This window comes from Maylandia zebra, linkage group LG12 (assembly GCF_041146795.1).
Source record: "Maylandia zebra isolate NMK-2024a linkage group LG12, Mzebra_GT3a, whole genome shotgun sequence".
In the NCBI taxonomy this organism is placed as follows: domain Eukaryota; kingdom Metazoa; phylum Chordata; class Actinopteri; order Cichliformes; family Cichlidae; genus Maylandia; species Maylandia zebra.
Window position 1 is genome coordinate 5,250,995 of NC_135178.1, and position 14,381 is coordinate 5,265,375.

Below are 14,381 nucleotides of genomic sequence, written 5' to 3' on the forward strand. Positions count from 1 at the left end.
GGAGAAGAAGAGTCACGTGCCTGTACCGGTGTGTTTTTGTGCTGTGGGTTAATTAACAGAAGGGAGAGAGAGAGTGAGGATGAAACACATAATATAAGAATAATAACATCTCTTAACAAGAAGTTTTTTTTAATTAGTTAATTTTAGTTTTTTAGTTAAATTTTAAGAACTGTTTAACAAACACTTGTTTGTGCAGGTTGTTTTTTTTTTTTAAATGAAACCTACACCTGCAGCTCTGTTTAACTTCTCACTTTGTGAAAAACTAACGAAATATAAAAAAGTCCACCTTCAAATAAATAAAATGCAGCAGTGCACCATTAATATTATAAATATGATATGTAGATATTTAAAACAACAGCATATTAAATGATACTGTGTGCAGATGATAATATTTTTAGGAAGCAGAATTTGAATGCAGACGAACTCAAATGTTGAAGCCTACAAAAATATCATCCAAGCTTTCATTTATGATTGTTCATGCTTTGAAATTGTGATGTCAGAATTTGATAAAGTGTGCAGAGCTAGGTGTAGCAAATCATTGCTTATTAAATCTACTGTGTTATCTAATAGCACCAAACTAATAGAGCTATCACATAACTAAGAGACGTGTGTGGCTTATTACAAATGGATGAAACCATATTTTACCTTAATGAAGACAGTAATCTTTAATAAGGTGTAGAAAAAGGTGAGTTGTTTGTTGCTGTGGTAAACAAAGAATGTACTGAATCTTTTGTACTACACAGAGTGATGCAGTATTGACTGTGATGCTGATTTGAGTTGTCTCATTCTGTATTTTTGTGCTTTGTCTTTTGTTACACAGAGTGAAAGAGATCTTTGGTTTTGCCTTTGCTGGTAAGTAAACAGTGATTGTAACTGAGGCAGTATGAACCTGGCATTGCGTAGCACATTTGGCAACTTACATACAGTAGTTTGACTTTTTGTGATATGTTTCCATTTACTGATGGGCAAAAACACAAAGTCAGGATTTATTACCTGTAGCAGCAAAGCCCTCACACAGGACCTCTGACTGTCCCTGAAAATGTCCCTGAAGTTTAATAGCCCATTTATGTATGATTTAAATTTCTTATGGCTTATTGAATCCAAACATAGCTAAATGTCAGTTGTTCATTTTCTCCTTATGTTTGTGGATTTAAGTAGCAGACAAAACAATGAAAGTGTTTTAGGGGAGTCAGTATAAGTGGTTGCTCAAACACTTAAGAGCTGCACAGGTATTGATTCATATTGTCTCTCAAATTCTGCTGATGTGTTACATTAAAGTCAGAACACTGTAGAAGTATTTTGTACAGTTAAGCAATAATGAAAAACTAAGAGAACCAGAGGTGTGAGTGGACATTGTTAGGTACATTACAGCCAGTGTGTCTAATTAGTTTATCACTTATTTGGTGAATATAATGTGTTTTAAAATTTAATAGAAAAGTTGCCAAAAAGGTACACTGCAAAATACATAAATATTCCTAGCAACAGGTATAATGAGAGGACTTTTTAGTGTAAAAATTTAAGACATTTAATTTTAATTATAAAACATGGTGCACCTCTGCTATTGTAACATGTCAATATTTAAAACTATTTTAAGATTTACATATTCATATCAGACATGACGAGGTTTTCTGTTGCTTCTGATTTATATAATTATTTTGTATCTAACATTTTTAAAAGTTTTGGCTTTCACACTTTAGTAGTACTGACCTGTTGTAGAAAATGTTGGAGCCACAAAGCTTCTGTGTAGGAAATATTTGGTATATCCTGCACTTGTGCCAACAAATATTGGTGGCTATTCTTTATATTTCTGTAGTAATGAATGCTTTTATTACACTTGCTACAGCCATGTGAGACGCTGCAGTTCATTTATCTCCTCTTTAGACTACAGTAAGCTCATAAAGCCTTAAATAAATTAAGAATTTTACTAGTTAATTTATGTCACAGTAAATTGGATTGTGTGTGAAGAGGCTCAAGAGTCTGAATCATCAAACAGTGATCTGATGAATTGTTTCCTTTCTCTAGACTGCTGATCTGATCGTCTCCAGTCTGGTAAGTAAAGGTTTGTCTGAGGTACAGTGCTGGGAAATGTTTCTCATTATAGGACATTCAGTTTAGTGGAGTGAGTCAGCACAGCTCTTGGGAATAATCAGATCGTAGAAAAGTCTATGTAAACATTTCCAGACTTACAGATCTCTCTTATCATCATAGTACATTTTTAATTAGGCCCTAATATCGGCCATGCTAAGTTTATTGTAGATTTAGTGGAGTGTGTATTAAACATGCCCCATATTTGACTGAAAAATGTAGAAACTGCTGTTTAGGAGTCATCTGTCTCCAAATTTTTCATTTTGCCAGAAGTCATACTGAGTAAATTATTTTTTACTTTTATGTTAACGGCTCCCCAGACATTATGATATACTGTTGAACCAGGTAAGTACACACAGAAACGGGAATTTGAGACCTTTGGGCATTTAGGATCATGTGAGTTGAGTGCTGTGAAGTGTTTAAAGCAGGTGGTCTGAAACTGTCTGCTCTGACTTCATTGTGTGGGTTTAGCTTGACCATATAATGTTTATAGTAAGTTACTGTAGCACCACATCTTGGTTTACAGACTGTGTTTGTTTTTATTGTGTTAATAGAATGCAAAAATGTCCTTAGAAATTTTCCACCACCATATGATAAACATTTTCATTCAGTTGAATCTAATAATGTACTGTACAACTCTTCAGTGTGTAATGATATATGTGTTCTGTATTTTTCGGACTGTAAGGCGCACTAAATTCTAAGGCACATTAAGCCAAACAAAACAGATAAGTCAAACTTTATTCAACTCATTTACAATAACTCTCAAAATTGTTCAGTTGTAAGACATAAAATACAGAACAATACACTCACTTTTCAGGATTTATGGACTGATGAATGTGGATTGATCAGTTTGAAATCTGCTTCATAAGCATGGCTCTCAACAGGTGCCAGGCCCTTATACACACACACCATATTATGTTGAAGCACAGTACGAATTACTCTACGAGGGTGCTGACTATGTTAGCCATGCTCCTTAGAAAAAAAAGGAAAAAAAAAAAAAAAGCCATGCTCCGACAATACATCAAGTGGTGCTGCTTTGTAGCTTACCAAAGTCATACTAAAACATTTGACAGAGTGCCGTGTACCACATAGAATTGGTTTGAAATCAGTAAGCACAACCATACAGAAGGTGCACTGTCTATTTTTGAGAAAATTAAAGGCTTTTAAATGTGCATTATAGTCTGAAAAATACGGTAAAGCCAGGTTTATTGGAAGTGTGTCTAATTCCACTTTCTTTCTGTCTTACAGGTGACCTGCTGCAGAAAACCCTCTCCCTCTATCATTAACAAGCCATTAACAAGCAAATTCAGTCTGTCCTATCACTCTCCCTCTCCCTGCTCCATCTTTTTTGACAAGGGATTCTATCTTCTATCATTTCTCCGCCATGTACTCTATCTAATTTTGACAAGCATAAGCCCTAGTTTGACAAGAAACCAAGTTTGACAACAAACCAAGGTTGACAACAAACCAAGTTTTTGGAAATTGAAGTTACCGCAACTTCGACGATCTGTTTTCAGAAATCTGAGAGATCTCTGCTCTCACTGCTCCTTCTTTCCTGTCGTTAAACTCTCTCATATCCACTCATTTTACTGGAAATTACAAGTAAGAAGTTGAATATACAGTACAGTAGAAGTCACTGTAGAAACTATTTACACAGCCCTAAATTTGTCATTTTAATTTTGCATTACACTTTGGAATAAACATTGATTGGCTGTTTGGCTTACAGGTGCAATTGCTTTGATAAATTATATAAAATATACACCTCTTAAAGGTTTATTTGTAATAAGACAATCTGGTTATTTTGTAATATATACATTCAGACTGCTCTATTTACATAAATATTAAATTAGATTCAAATACATTTTTCAAGTCTGTTTCATTGACTATAACATTTGACTACAGTAAGTTTATACTAATATTATTTAAGGACAAACCCATTTCTATTACTCAGTGTAAGTATTGAGTTACAATTGTCATTGAGAAGCTGCCCTGAGGACCCAGACTTCCTGTTTCCTGACTGCTGCAGAACATCCAGCTGAAGAATCCTCATCGCCTGTCATCTGATCACCACACCACCACAGCTCCTTATATTTGCTTTAGATTTTAGATATCTCAAAGATTTACACAAAGTCTACTTCAAAGCTAAGAGTTTTATTATAGCCTGTTGATTGTTGAGATTTATTCTGCATATTATTTCACAGAAGTATAGACCTATCCATTAACCAGTCTGGTTAAAAAAAAGAAGTAATAATATACAGTTGTTGAAAAAGCTACAATAAAACGTTTTTAAGGATCTTTCAATAACTTTTATATTGAGTTTGTATTTAAGCCAGCCTTTTACATCAATTAAACGGTCATAAGAACACTTTACCATTTGTATAGTTGATCCATTTAATAGAAACTTGAGTTTTTCAGTGTTTACAGGTTGAGTTTTGTATACATTTGTGTATAAATACATATAAGGTCCAGTTTGTACTTGCACAAAATGCCAAGGAAAGGTCAAAGGTCACAGTCCCAGAAGCTTAGATGGCAAAAGCAGAAGGAACAGGTAAATCTTTCTCAGACCGGTGAGCAGGTAAAGGTGTCTGTTACAAGTATTCCCAGTCCAGAAGTGCAGCTCAGCGTTCAGACGGCCGCAGTGTCTTATGCAGATGTGGTAAAGAGAGGTGTTTGCTCATCATCTGTGCCAAATGCTAAAGTACAACAGGTAATCCAGACTGAACCCCAGCTAACTGTGCAAACGCAGCATGATGGAGAAGCTCCAGGACCGTCTCATGTACAGGTTACAAACAGTGAAAGTCGTCCACGAGTGAGTAGCATCTGTGCGTCTCGAAGCCAGGCCAATGCTAAGTATGGAAAGTACCGGAATCAGCAATGCATGGCGAACAGTTTGGTTTTCCTGTCATTCTTACACGAGGATGAATTCATTACCAGAGCAGATCTCAACCGTGTGTTGGACAAAGGCCATGCCGTGTATTCAGATGCCAGAAAGAGGTTTGTGAACAGCGTGTTTCTAGCCTGTGATGAACTTCCCACTGTGATCATCAGCCGCAGACACGAGTATCAAGTCGACATGTCTCAGTTTGCTCATTATGGCACATTTGACGGTACAGATCATCTTCCGAGCCTTGAACAGGGACTACAGCGTTTGGCTTCAGAGTTTCGCTACGCTTTGCTAGTCATGGGAGGAACAGCCATCGCAGTTTCCAGGCTGACTTCAGGTGAATACGCATACTTTGACCCTCACCCACGTAGGTCTACAGGAATGCCATTGTCGCTAAGTGTAAGTGGTGGAACTGCAGTTATGTTAAAATTCACACGTCTTAACGACATGATTGACAGGATCAAACGTTTGTACCGAATGTTTTGCATCGCACCAACCTGTGCTTATGAGCTACAGCCTGTTGAGTTCCACAGTGAAAACGCTGCTGACCAAAGAAATGCTGATGAAAACAGACAAACAGCTACAACTGTTTCAGCACCAGCTTTAAATGAACCTGAATTTGAAACCCCAAAGTCCACTGAGCAGACACAGAAAACTGTGGCCGACACTTTAGCTACTGAAGTGATGTCATCCAGAGTGGATTATTCAAATGAGCCAGCTGCTGAGCTGAACAATTCTGATTATTTAGAAATAGAAACCTCTGCATCTTCTGTGAGAGAACCTCAGGTAACATCAGATTCTGTTCCTCAGAAGGATCCAACCGCTGCCAACCGCTGTTCAACAAAGACAACACAGGAACTTTCACATAAACTGCTGAAATATAGTAAACAGGGAAGGAAAAAAATGAGGAGAAGATCATTGGCCCAACAAAAACTACCAAAAAGAAAGGATCCTGATCACAGACAAAAGAAGACTGTGTACAAAAGTAATCTATATAAGCTAAATCCTATATATAGAGAGAAACAGAGGGAACATTTGAGAAAGATCTATAAGGAAAGAGATGATTTTAAGGAAAAACAGAAGGCGCAAATGAGAAGGATCTATAGAGAAAGTGCTAAAATTAGAGAGAGAAAAAGAGAACGTGTCATAAGGATGTATAAAGAAGATTCTTTATTCAGAGAAAAGCAGAAGGAACGAATAACAAGAACATACAGAGAATCTCCCGTGTTCCGAGAAAAGCAGAAGGAACGAATAACAAGAACATACAGAACTTGTGCCGAATTCAGAGAGAAACATAAAGCTTACATGAGGTCATATGTTTCTAACCTATATAAAGAAAGTGTAGAATTTAGACAGAAAAAAAAATGTTACATCACTAAACGTTATGGAGAAGAGAGACAATTTCAGCAGCAACACAAGGACAATATGAGAGAACGAATGAGAGTAAAATATTGGAACAGTATTTCTTTCAGACAGATGCATAATATCAGATGTGCAATGAAAATAAAAAGAAAATATCGTCAGATGCATCGACCAGCTGAAAGTTTACAGTGTCATCCAGAGAACACTTTAATGAATGAGGCCATATCTCGTTTCAGATCCAACATTAAGTCAGCACCATCTTATGTTTGTACTGTTTGTCTAAAAGCTTCTTTTCCTAATCAGGTGAAAATCTGCAAAAGAGAAAATTACTCAAAACACCAAATTGTAGCTCAGCAGTGTCTAACTGGTAAATTTGTTCATGTGTGTGATGAAGCATGTCATGATCACTGCAGCTTTCCTGTTGAGAGAAAAAAGGAGTATATCTGTCACACGTGTCACAGTTCCCTCAAAAGTGGACGCATGCCAAGACTTGCTGCTGTCAACGGTTTAGAACTGCAGGATATTCCAGCTGAACTGTGTGATCTCAACATTCTGGAGAGACATCTGATTGCCAAATGCATACCATTTGCAAAGATTATTCCTCTTCCAAAGGGCAGACAAAGACTCATACGTGGTAATGTGGTGTGTGTACCATCTGAAGTCCAACAAACAGTTGACTATCTACCTCGGCTCAGAAGCCAATCACAGATCATGAGGGTGAAATTGAAAAGACGACTGTGCTACAAAGGCCATCAGCTGTTCCAGACTGTCACCTGGTCTAAACTGATCGAAGCCCTGCGTAAACTGAAACAGATTCACCCACAGTACACAGATATTGTTATCAGAGATGATGCATTGCTTTGTGATCCAACATTACCTGATGATGACAGCAGTGATGAAGCCAGCATGGCAAGTGATGATTATGATGAAGCAGATTTAATGGAAATTGATAACTATGAAAAAGATGCCCTTTTGTGCGAAAGTGAGTCTGAAAGTGAACAAGCTATTAATATGCAATCCTGTGATGAACAACCAGAGGAACAAAATCCAGATGAACCAGAAAGTGATTTGAACAATGGAGGTTTTGCTCTAGAAAGTTGTCTGCAGCCTGTTGACATTTCAGAAGAGATTCTCTGTTTCAGTGATAACACATATTGTGTGGCTCCTGCAGAAAGAAACAATCCTGTCAGCTTCTTCAGAACTCCTCATTTGGAAGCCATGGCATTTCCTGTGCAGTTTCCTACTGGTCAGAATACACTGGATGAAAAGAGACTTCTTAAACTCACACCAAGTGCTTACTTCAAGTCAAGGCTTTTCAACATTGATGCAAGATTTGCTAAAGACACAAATTACCTGTTTTTCTCACAGTTTGTCACTGAAATACATTTGGCTAATTCCAGCATGACAATACAGCTAAGGAAAGGTAAAACTATGACCAAAGATGGACGCAAAATCACATCAGGAATGTTACAAAGTAAGACAGAAGTAGAGAAGCTGGTAAGAAATAAAGATGCAATCAGATTTATGCAGCCACTCAGAGGAACTCCAGCTTACTGGCAGAAAACTACCAAAGATTTATTCAGTATGATTCGTCAAATAGGAACACCTCAGTTCTTTGTCACTTTCTCTGCTGCTGAGATGAGATGGCCTGAAGTGATTCAAGCAATAAAGAGACAGCAAGGTGAAGAGGTTGATTTTGAAGCCCTGGACTGGTCAGAAAAGTGTGAAATTCTAAGATCAAATCCAGTAACCACCATGCGGATGTTTGATAAGCGTGTTGAGGCTTTGTTCAGAGATTTGCTTTTTTCTCCTGCACAGCCCCTTGGTGAGATCATTGATTACTTTTACAGAGTTGAGTTCCAGCACAGAGGTAGTCCGCATATACACATGTTGCTGTGGATTCGAGAAAAGGTAGAAGCAGATGTGGATGACGACCAAACTGTCTGTGACTTTGTGGACAGATACATCTCAGCTCAACTCCCTGATCCAGAAAAACAACCTGAACTGCACAAAAAAGTCACTGAACTACAAAAGCACAGCAAAAACCACACAAAAACATGCTTTAAGAGTGTGAACTCTGGTTGTAGATTTGGGTTTCCAAAACCACCATCCACAAGAACAATGATTGTGAGACAGGATGAGGATTCAGACACTGAAGCTGCAAAAGCCAAACTCAGACCTTTGTTGAACCTGCTGAAGGAACCTGAAGCTGCTTCCCTCACCATAGAGCAGATTCTGTCACGATGCAACTTGACAATGAATGAGTATGAACAATGCCTCCAGAACATAAACAAGAAAACAGCTCTGATTCTGAAACGTGACCCAAATGAGTGTTGGATCAACAATTACAACCCACACCTGCTTGAAGCCTGGAACTCTAATTTAGATGTCTCATTCATTTTGAATGCCTATTCATGTGTAGAATACCTCTGTAAATATATAACGAAGAAAGAATCTGGCCTCTCTGAATACCTGAAGACAGTTATTGATAACTCTGGAAACAACATGGTCAATGAATGTGATGAAATGAGAGCTGTGATGCAGGCTTACTCAAAAAAGAGAGAGATCAGCGCACAGGAGTGTGTGACTCGAGTCTGTGGCCTAAAAATGAAAAAATGTTCCCGCAGTGTTGTATTTGTACCAACAGATGATAACCCGGTAAAAATGAGTCGGCCCATGAGCTTCCTGGAAACCACAACACATGACAGTTGTAATATTTGGATGACAAGTTTGAGTGATAAATACAAATGCAGACCTGAGACCCCAGAATATGAGGAAATGTCACTGGCTGATTTTGCTGCCTTGTGCAGGTTGGTGAGTGGTCCAAATGAAGGAAAAGATGTGCTTCCTCTTCTAAACCAGCTTGGATTTGTACAAAGGCGAAAGAATGATAAACCAGCTATAATCAGATATTACCACTGTTCACAGGAAAAAGATCCTGAGCAATATTATGGTCGACTGTTGAGACTTTACCTTCCACACAGATCAGAGCAGGAACTGAAACCACAATGTTTCCAAACCTATCAGTCCTTCTACAACTCAGGTTTTGTGCGACTTCCATGTTCAGACCACAGTGAGTCTGTGAAACGGATTGTGAAGAGAAATAAAGACAAGTATGAGAAGAACTCTGAGGATATTGAGAGTGCACTGGAAGAGTTTGAACAAAATAGGGATGTTGTGATCGATGAATGGTGTAATCTGGCTCCTGAATCTGAAGTTGTGAGGCTGCAATGTGATGAGAATCTTCCTGAGAGACATTCTGATGATGAGAACGAACAGGAGAATGTCCCCGACTACAGTCGTCAGTCTGATGCTGTAACAGAGATCAGAGCCATCAGAGAACAACCTGCAGTCGATCCAGCCGTGGTACGTGTAATGTATCAGAATCTGAACCAGAAGCAGGCCTGCGTGTTCTATACTATAAGAGACTGGTGTATTCAGCGAGTTTGTGGTTTGAACCCAGATCCATTTTTCTTCTATATCAACGGTGGTGCAGGAACTGGAAAGTCACATCTGATTAAGTGTATTCACTCTGAAGCATCAAAGATCCTGAGCAGACTGCCTGCTAATGCAGAAGAAGCTGACATATCAAATCCAACTGTTTTACTGACTTCATTTACCGGGACAGCAGCTTTTTCTATCAATGGCTCTACATTACATTCTCTACTGAAACTACCCAGGAGTCTGAAACCACCCATTCAAGGACTTGGTAACCAACTGGATGAAGTCAGATCTGAGCTGATGAATGCTGAAATTATTGTTATTGATGAGATTTCAATGGTTTCAAAACCCCTTTTTGCCTATGTGGATGCAAGACTGAAACAAATCAAAGGCACTCAGAGACCTTTTGGTGGAATGTCAGTTTTAGCTGTTGGAGATTTTTACCAGCTGCCACCAGTGCGACAGTCTAAACCTCTCTGCGTTTACGATCCAGAACAGATTGACCTATGGCAGGAACATTTTCAGATGATCACTCTAACCGAGATTATGCGTCAGAAAGATGATGTGGCCTTTGCAGAGATGCTGAACAGGATTAGAGTCAAAGAAAAGACGGATGAACTTTCTCAGTGCGACAGAGATTTGTTGTCACAGGCTGTGACTGCACCAGAAGAATGTCCAACTGAGGTCTTACACATTTATGCCACCAACAAGAATGTGGAATCCCATAACGCAGATACCCTGAAGAAGCTTCATTCAAACATCATAATCATCACTGCAGACGATTTCCAGAAGGATAAACGTACAGGCAGAATGGAACGAAGAGACAAACCATTTACAGGTGGGAGAAATGATTTACCTGACACTCTGAATGTTGCTGAAGGAGCTCGAGTTATGCTGACCAGAAACTTGGACACACTAAACGGTTTGGTCAACGGTGCTTTTGGTATACTGGTAAAGGTGGTGAGATCTGAAAATGATGGACACATAATTAAACTGGGGCTCAGAATGGACAACCGGCAGCCTATGAGACACAACCGCAGTGCTAATGCAGCATCTGATGATCTGGTTTACATTGAGAGAGCAGAGGAGAGTCTGAAGTTTAAAGGAGCGGTACGCAGACAGTTTCCTGTAAAGCTAGCATTCGCCTGCACAATTCACAAAACTCAGGGTCTTACAACACAGACAGCTGTAGTTTCAATGAAGAACATTTTTGAACCAGGTATGGCTTATGTTGCTCTCAGCAGGGTGACGTCTCTCAGTGGACTCTATTTGCAGGACTTGGATGAGAAAAAGATTTACTCCAATCCCGAGGTAACTGCAGCACTCCAAACCATGAGACAAGCCAGCGTTGAGGAAATGATGCCTCTTCTTCAGGTCAGAGAAACAGCCAGCAGACCTGACACTCTTACACTGATCCATCACAATACGGAGGGTTTGCCATCTCACATCAGTGACATCAAGAGTCATCATGAAATGTGTTTAGCAGATGTTTTGTGTCTCACAGAGTCTCACCTCCAAGGCTCCTTTGTTGCAGACAGTCTTCATTTGGACGGCTACACCATGTTCAAACGCAACAGACATGTGTCCTACACAAACTTTCCTCACATGGCCAGCAGAAGTGGTGGTGGAGTTGTTGTGTATTTGAGGAATCATTTTCAGGTTCAGGTAAAACAGTATCTGCATAATGTCACTGATCTTGAGTTTTTAGTGTTGAAGGTTCAGGCTCCATTCCCTGCACTCATTGCTGTTGTGTACAGACCCCCTGACTACAGTTTGACACCATTCATGCAAAACCTGGTAAGTCTTTTAGATTCCCTTGAAATAATGGACTGTCACCCAATCATTGTGTGTGGAGATTTTAATGAGAACCAGTTGCAGAGTGGAAGAAAACAGATTCTGGAGCAGTTTCAGTCGAGAGGGTATTCACAGCTGATCACTTCTGCCACTACAGACAAGAACACCCTGCTTGACCTCATTTTTATTTCTCAGCCAGATCAATGTCTCCATTCCGGTGTTCTGAGATCATACTACAGTTACCACAACCCTGTGTTTTGTGTCCTGTCCTCGAGCCAATCATGAAGTCGTCTGGTGAGTTTTGAAACAATTACAGATCATGTTTGTTACAGAGTTTACTGATTGTAGAGTATGAAAAATATTTTTCATTGGAAAAAATTGTCTTCCCTACTCTGTCTGTAAGAAGACCCTTTCTTATTGCAATGTTATTAATCATGTCACCAAATCATGGCTGTACTTCATGCAGAGCCGGGAGATCTGCTTTCTGTTATCATGCACCTCAGATCTGAAATATACTGCATTAAACGGACATAATTTATTTTTTATTCTCATGTTTTAAATGACTAAATCTACTTATACATTTTTTCATGGATGTTAATTGTCATCTCCTTTTTTGATACTTTTTTTACTCTGACGTATGTATCTCAACAAACGAGATCTTCCCCTCCAAGATGCTTTCAAATATGAAATAGTAAATAAATAAATCACAGATAAATGCAGGTATTTATTATGGGTCACATGAATAAATACAGACAATTATATTTTCTTGATTATAGTAAATTTTGTAGAATCAAATGTTTTTTGGATGAATGAGGTTTTGCTTATCATGTTTTACAGGTAAAAAATGTTAAAAGTTTTAAACTATCTTTAGGCTACCAGAGATGTCTATAATTATACATTATGTAGAGAAAAACATTTTCACAGCTTACAGAATTTGTATAAAAACTGATTTAGAAGAACATGGAAAGTTTCTGCATCAATTTTCTGACTTGGCCTTTATCCGGGTGGGTTTGGGTTTGGGTGGATAAAGGCCAAGTCAGAATTCTCTGAGCAGCTGGAAAAAGCTGCTAATAAACAAAGACATCAGAAAGCGGGGGCTTTAGGTGTAGCCCCCGCTTTCTGACGCACTAATTAGATTTAGTAACTGACACCCCATACCAGCATTATATAGACACTTGGGGGCTGAGATGGGTGGGTGGGGAGGGGGGGGGGGGGGTGGTGTTAAAAGCACTTTATGTTTTGTAGATGTATTTTTTTCAGACAGGGCACACACAGTCCTGTTTCCTTTGTGGGAAAACCTTCAAACTTCACCATCCTCAGCTGAAACAACAACATCTTAACACCATCTTCATGAACTGCTGAGCCAAACCTGATCCATCAGTGCTGGACTGCACAGATAACTACATGCCACACAGAGACTGCTGTTTTATGAACTGCCATACCAGTATGTCTTCAATGGAGAAGATGACACACCCATCACCTGACTTCCTGCCTGATCTGGAGACCATCATGATGCTGCCACACTACACACCTCTGAGACCATGAATGATGACTCCTACTGAGGAAACTGTATTTCCTGTCAGAGATGCTCAGTGATCCTCAGAGCAGAGAGAGGTATGATTCTTTATCTTTGATAAAAAATGTCAGTGTTTTTAATTCAATTAATTAATTAAAATCCTGTTTAGTGCATAAATAATTCCACACTCAAATGATTATACTTGTTGACACTTTTTGAGTTTTAATTCACATTATGGATTACAAATCTATGCTTTTTCTACTCTGTCTCTCTGTGCAGGTATTGCTGTCTTCTGAGTTCTTCAGTGTCCCAACTGAGACATTCAAACCTCATTGCAGAGCTCATGTCTTTCCTCACCATCATGTGAGTGTGAGATTGCTCTGGATTCTGGTTATGTGGCCTGCAGCACCTATAAGGTATTTCAACATTGTTCATTGCATAACTTATTTGTAGTTTTTAGGCCTTAACACAAATAAAATGTTCCTTTTTCTGTATTTTTTAGAACAAGCTCGTCCAGTGTGCCTGCATTCCAGCTTCTTAGACTCTACTCAAGTGGACAGAGTATCAGTGTTTGGCCACTCTTACAGACACCGACTTCTGTCAACTCACTGCTACTGATCAGGCACCTGACTCCAGGAAGACAGAGGGCTGCAAGCCTGTCATCGTTTCCAGTGTGGCTTTGTATTCTTGGGGTAGCATCAGATTTTTCCCACAAATATTCAAAGGTAACACTTATTTTAAGCGTAGTTATTAAGTCAAAAGTCTTCCCTTGTGTTAATTTTATTTTTTTTATTTGTTTTTGTTTTCTTTTAGATTTATGTGCAGTGATCGGATGTGGTGGAGCTTTGTTAACTGTGTGGAAAACATCTGTTTGTGATGATATTTACAATGAGGCTTTAAGGTGACAGTTTCCATGTAATTTCAATCCTTTTACTAAGCAAAAACATGTTTGCAATTAACATATTTTTTTCAGTTTTGTCTTTTGGATTTATGGTTAACATTCCTCTGTGACAGCAAATACTAAACTGGTCCAAGTAACAAGCATATCATTGGTCAAAGGCAAAAAGGACCACATGTCACGCTAGCAATGAATTATTGACTGTGTTTGTGTCATCAGATTTAACTAACAATATCAGACATATGAAACTGAACTCTGGATTAATGTGCAGATTTTTTTTGTGTTTTTTTTATTGTTGAATAATTATTTTGTAGAACAAACCCAATCTATTTACCCAAACAATGTAACTTGTTTGGGTAAATAGTGGATTAATATATCTAAGTCTATAAGTATAGCAAGCT

The 14,381-nt window shown here is 38.6% G+C and overlaps 2 long non-coding RNA genes across 2 annotated transcripts; both read left to right on the forward strand.

Moving 5' to 3' along the window:
- The first annotated feature begins 815 nt into the window (after positions 1–815).
- On the forward strand, positions 816–3,946 carry LOC112432315 (uncharacterized). The gene is made up of 3 exons (XR_003022967.2): positions 816–852; positions 2,023–2,049; positions 3,334–3,946. It is a non-coding gene; the product is annotated as an uncharacterized LOC112432315 (long non-coding RNA).
- Positions 3,947–13,046: 9,100 nt separating this feature from the next.
- Positions 13,047–13,801, forward strand: LOC112432310 (uncharacterized). Its single transcript, XR_003022959.2, has 3 exons — positions 13,047–13,180; positions 13,362–13,498; positions 13,585–13,801. It is a non-coding gene; the product is annotated as an uncharacterized LOC112432310 (long non-coding RNA).
- The last annotated feature ends 580 nt before the right edge of the window (positions 13,802–14,381 follow it).